At 45.5% G+C, this 6,000-nt stretch overlaps 1 long non-coding RNA gene across 1 annotated transcript in view; it reads right to left on the reverse strand.

The window, feature by feature from the left end:
* Window positions 1-1,995, reverse strand: part of LOC121151037 — an 82,174-nt gene extending 80,179 nt beyond the window's left edge. The window contains exon 1 of the long non-coding RNA XR_005883106.1: window positions 1,828-1,995. This is a non-coding gene — a long non-coding RNA (uncharacterized LOC121151037). The remainder of the gene's footprint in view (window positions 1-1,827) is intronic.
* Window positions 1,996-6,000: the final 4,005 nt, after the last annotated feature.

The raw sequence follows: 6,000 nt of genomic DNA on the forward strand, positions 1-6,000 counted from the left end.
TGCAGCAAGGCCCCACGACCAATTCTCTGATGTTTTGTTGTCCCTTGGAATGTTGCCTGATTCTTTTCTTCCCACAGGAGAGCTACTTATTTACCCTCTGCTTGGAATTATTATGGGTTACTCTGACCTTGTAGAAACTCAGCTAATCTGTGCTTCATGCACCTGCTTTCCCACCACTTGCACTATACTTGTATGAAAGTATAAAAATTCTCACTTTCTTCGTTTTGGTGCATCATCCTTAGAGATGATGGCAGCCCTGTTACAATAATAAATTCGGTTCTGTGTGACCTTTCATATTCTCCGTTTATTCATCTCTAGTAGAGATGAGAAAGGTCTTTGTAGGTCCCCAACAAAGTGGGCATCCAACAGAGGGACTACCCTGCCCAGCTGAGTAACACAATGAGAGGTCAGAAGACCCTCAAAAACTCGAACACTTCCTGAAACCCTTTATCTCTCTGAAGGCACCCCAGCTCCTTGCTTTCATTTTTGCTCTTACTTTTGCTTTCACTATGCAAATAAAACTTCTCTGATGGAAACTGCTTTCTGGCTTTCAATTTCTGTAATAAACTGAGGAATGAACCAGCAACCTTCGTAGGTAACAAGCCCTACATTCTGGGGTGCTCCAGAACTCATTCTTTGGACTTCTTCTCTTCTCTGTTCTTTGTCTTCTGTGCTTACTCTTCCTGCTTAGGCATAACGAGTTGTGCGGGCACAAGCTGCCAACTCCCCAGTTCGTGTCTGAAGTCCCACTTGTCCCTGAACTCCCACACTGTCAGCGTGTCCATGTGATGACAGACAGGCAATTCACCCTCAGCAAAAAGACAACAGAAGACTAAATCAATGAACAACCCACTGCTAAAATGACAGAACCAAATTACCCCCATTCATATTAACCCTGAATATAAATGGTTGAAACTTATCGATCAAATGTCATAGATTAGTAGACTGGATTAAAAAACAAAACCCATGAATTTGTTGCCTACAGAAGACATATCTCAACAACAAAAATAAGTGGAAACTATAACTCATCAATTTCGATTTTTTTTAATTTAGTTGCCTCTCTTCATAAACACTTTCTTCCTCATTAAATTCTTCAATGACTCATAGATCATACAGTAGCATCATTTTCTTGAAGAAGGTTCTTGATTTTCTTTTTCATTTCTTCAACAACACATTAGTCATTCACTAACATGTTATTTAACTTCACGGTTTTGTTTCTTTTTTTTCTTCCTGTTGCTGATTTTGTTTTGTGGGTTTTCATTTAAGGGGTTATACAGTAACGGTGTAATGGAGACTATCATATCCAGTAGCATGTTATTTAATTTCATGGCATTGTAAATTTCTACTTTTCTTTCTGATGCTGATTTTTTTTTTTTAAGATTTACTTATTTTTATTGGAAAGGCAGATTTACAGAGAGAAGGAGAGACAGGAAGATCTTCTACCCAATAGTTCACTCCCCAAGTGGCCGAAACAGCCAGGGCTGAGCTGATCCGAAGCCAGGAGCGAGCAGCTTCTTCTGGATCTCCTGTGCGGGTACAGGGTTCCAAAGCTTTGGGCTGTTCTTGATTGCTTTCCCAGGTCACAAACAGGGAGCTGGATGGGAAGTGGAGCAACCAAGATATGAACTGGTGCTCATATGGGACCCTGGCTCGTGCAAGGTGAGGACTTTAGCCACTAGGCTACCATGCCGGGCTCAAAAAATGAGTTTTGAAAGGTTATTGAATACTGTGGTCCTGACATAATTCTTAAAAACATACAACAGGGGCCAAGACAATGGCTCAACTCTCCTAACTGTCAAGAAAAGGCTTACAATATGTCCCACTTACATCAATCAGCTGACCAGCCTCCCGGGATGACCCTTCATCCAATCCTCTTTCTCCATCTCAGTGGGACCTCAAGATGTCGGGAACACCAGTGTCACCGTGTATCCCAAGCCGAGCAGAGGGACTAGGGTTGAAAAGAAGACAACACGCACTGGGTCATTCGTGTAAGGAGAATGCAGAATGCCGTTTATTGAAACCCTGGGCTGCCTTTTATACTCTGCCTAGTTCCTCCCAGTGTCTACGCAATCCTGAAGCAACCACCCTAAAATCCCCTGGGGACATAACTTGACAAACAGGAAGCAGGAACTTGCGGTTAGGCTGGGGGGGCTAAATGTGTCATGCCAAGATTGCATGCCCTGTTATACCTCTTGAGAAACAAGCTAAGCTGTGGAGTTAACCCTTGGGAGACCAAGCCCTGCAACTTTCCATTGAAAATAAATATATATATTTTTTCAAAATGTCTATTAAGGGCCTGGCACAGGCTGGGAAGACTGTTCTGACTGGCATAAGCAGAAACTGGAGTGGGTGAGGGTTGGTTGGGCTTTGCCACAGCGCCAGCTGGCAGAGGCTGGCACTGGAGGCAAAAATCTGTTAAGTTTAATCCCAGAACTACCTGGAGAGTGCATAATTCAGCAGTGGGAGAGGACTAGAAGGGAAAAAGTGCGCTCCTCTTGTTAAGAGTCCGGTTTTTCTTGGGCCCGGCGGCATGGCCTAGCAGCTAAAAGTCCTCACTTTGAGTGTGCCAGGATCTCTTATGGGCGCCGGTTCTAATCCCGGCAGTTCCACTTCCCATCCAGCTCCCTGCTTGTGGCCTGGGAAAGCAGTCGAGGATGGCCCAAGGCTTTGGGACCCTGCACCTGTGTGGGGACCCTGTACCCGCGTGGGAGACCCGGAAGAAGTTCCTGGATCCTGGCTTCGGACTGGCATAGCATCGGCCGTTGCGCTCACTTGGGGAGTGAATCATTGGATGGAAGATCCTCTCTGTCTCTCCTCTCTGTGTGTCCGCCTTTCAATAAAAATAATAAAATAAATAAAATAAAATAAAAAAGATTTATTTATTTATTTATTGGAAAGTAAGATATACAGAGAGGAGAGACAGAGAGGAAGATCTTCAGTCCGATGATTCACTCCCCAAGTGAGCGCAACGGCCGATGCTATGCCAGTCCGAAGCCAGGAGCCTCTTCTGGGTCTCCCATGCGGGTACAGGGTCCCAAAGCCCTGGGCCATCCTCGACTGCTTTCCCAGGCCACAGGAAGGGAGCTGGATGGGAAGCGGGGCTGCCGGGATAGAACCGGTGCCCATATGGGATCCCGGGCAAGCAAGGCGAGGACCTTAACCACTGCGCCACCGCACCAGGCCCAATAAATAAATCTTTAAACAAACAAACAAAAAAAAAGAGTCTGGTTTTTCCAATTCCCCAGAAACGACAAAGAGTCTCACTGGTAATGCAAAAGCAAGTAGAGTTTATTGTGCCAGCATGCTGGGGTCACACCATTCTTGGGTCATGCAGGCCAGCCAAGGAGAGGCTGGACCCTGAACTAGAGAAAGCCAGTGATTATATAGGCCCCCTTTTGGCCATCACATACATCATAGTCATGCATCAAAGCCCTCGCAAATCCAAACTGAGCTTAAAGAGTAACAAACTTCATACATGTCATCTTTACGGCTTCCAGGTGCGAACAGTCCACTCCATTCCCACACACATTATCTTTATGGATCCTGGGGACAAACAGCTCATTCTGTTCCCACACCCATTATCTTTATGGTTCCTTCTGTTTCGGGGACCGGATAATTGTGCTTCTGTGTTTCTGCACCCGGGTGTATTTTATAAAGTTTGTGACACTGTTCACAAGGCCACAGAGGAACAAAGGACATATTTATTGCTAAAAATGGTGTTTTCTCATCCTCTGGACACATCCTGACCTAAGCAAAGTAGCAGTTTCTTGGCACGAAGGGGCCTAACGTTGCTTAACGCTAACATTCTAACATTATACTAACACTCTAACACTCCCTCTTGGGTTACCACTCCCACTGGAGAGCATAAAAACCAGGACAGAGGCAGGGGTAGCTAGACAGAAAGGTATGCAACAGCATGTGTGTGGACTGGATAGCGGAGCTGGTTAGGTTGAACAAGGCTTCAATGCCCATTGACATGTATAGAAATTGAATGGGATGTGAGACAGACTGGACTAGTCTGCTGCTCATGTTAGCAAGCAAGGGAACCAGGGCAGAGGGCAGGCCTGGTGGGATTTATTGTGGGTCGCCAGACCTGCAGGACACGACGCTCAAACCCTGAAGGTGGACTGGGAATGCTGGGTTGCTAGCCCAAGAAACACACCGACGCAGGTACTTGGTGAAACAGAATGCCAATGCTCTTTATTTTACTCCTCATATATATACCTTCTTTTCTACGGGAGGAGGGAAAGGGGAGGGGTTTCCTGGAACTAATTATCTACACTGAAATAGGGAAGGAACTAATTATCTTCATTGAAACAGGGAAGTAATCTTGGGTAAACATCTGAACAGGCACAAGGGCGGAGCTCATGTAGGCTCAGCAAGTTCCTTTCCGCTTGTTTTGCGGGATGTTCTAGCCGCAATATCCTGTTTGCCCAAGGTAGGTTTTGCAATGCAGCAGGCTGTCAGGCAGACCAACAAGTCTAAGGCCCGTAAGTCTGTTGTTCCAACACTAGGCTGCAGCTCCCACTGGTTTATGAGAGGGCCGAGTGTGTGCTGGGCAGAATCAGGCTGGACTGCAACACCCATTGGTTCCAGTGGAAGACAGGGCTGGAAACAACTGACCCAGTAATTGCAACCACCAGCTGATTGGCAATGGACTGTACCGGGCCCTGTACTTGCCAAATACATAAGAATCTGGTCTGGCATCACCTCAAAGTTTCTTTAGGGATCTCCCCAATTGAACTGCCAGACTCAGAACCCTAACCATGAAGAGAAGTGCAGGTTCCATGGTCTGCCATGGAGTGCAAGTGTCAGAGCCAAGCCTCCTCAGAGGCTCAGACAGAGCAGTGGAGAGCATAAGCAGGTGTGCATGGAGGATATGGCAGTCTATCAGAACCTGCAGAGAATACCTGGCACCACAACAGAGGACAGAACAAATCAATCAACTACCCCAGCCAAGTGTTGGCAGTGAAAAACTTCGCAAACGGAGACTCTAAGATGAATTATGTCAATCAGGGGTTTCTTCAGTGACCTCATTATGCTTGGAATGGCGAGATTGGCAGCAATTCATAACTGTTGAACCATCAAAACCATTTGACCAGGACCTTTGGAGCATGCCCCAAATCAGGCACCTGAGATGGGTGGGAGACTGGGTGGGGCTTCTCCCTTTACCTACCCCTTTTACCCCATATACAGGGGAAAAAATGTGGAAATAATAGTGTTACCTACTTTCCTGTAGCCCTTGAACCTTTGTGTCCTAATTAACTATGTAAGGATTGTCAAGAAAAAAAAATGCAGAATAAAGGCCTGGTACAATGGCCTATTGGGTAAATCCTCACCTTTCACATGCCAGGATTCCATATGGGCACTAGTTTGTGTTGTGGCTGCTCCACTTCCCATCCAGCTCCCTGCTTGTGGCCTGGGAAAGCAGTCAAGGATGGCCCAAAGTTGTGGGACCCTGCATCCATGTGGAAGACCCGGCAGAAGTTCCTGGCTTCGAATTAGCTCAGCTCCCATCACTGCTGCCACTGGAGGAATGAACCTGGGAACAGAAGATTTTTTGTTGTTCTGCCTCACCAATACAAATAAATGAATCTTTAAAAAATGTAAAATAAAAGCAAACACGAATAAAGATAAAACGATCTGAAAGTAACAGCAGTTATCATGAACAATGCACTTAGCAGTTGCAATAATTCCTTCTTTTATACTATATGTACTTGAGAGTCTTTATGTATTTTTTATTCTAAAATTTCCAAAATGCATGTTATATTTATCAACAGAATATATTTTTAAGCTTCTGGGGACTTGTCTTCTACATACTCTGTAAGTTCCACTCTCCACCCTCTGCTTTGTGGGAGGATGTGCAGTGGTGAATGTTAACATGCTTCATGTTGCGAGAGCAGATCCAGTCTTGGGTACCACAACCAATGTCCTTGCAATCTCAAGATTAAGATTTAATGATTTAGGGCCTGGCACCGAGGCCTAGTGGCTAAAGGCCTT

The sequence above is a fragment of the Ochotona curzoniae genome, unplaced genomic scaffold, assembly GCF_017591425.1.
Source record: "Ochotona curzoniae isolate NIBS_2020 unplaced genomic scaffold, NIBS_Ocur_1.0 contig_2235, whole genome shotgun sequence".
NCBI lineage: Eukaryota > Metazoa > Chordata > Mammalia > Lagomorpha > Ochotonidae > Ochotona > Ochotona curzoniae.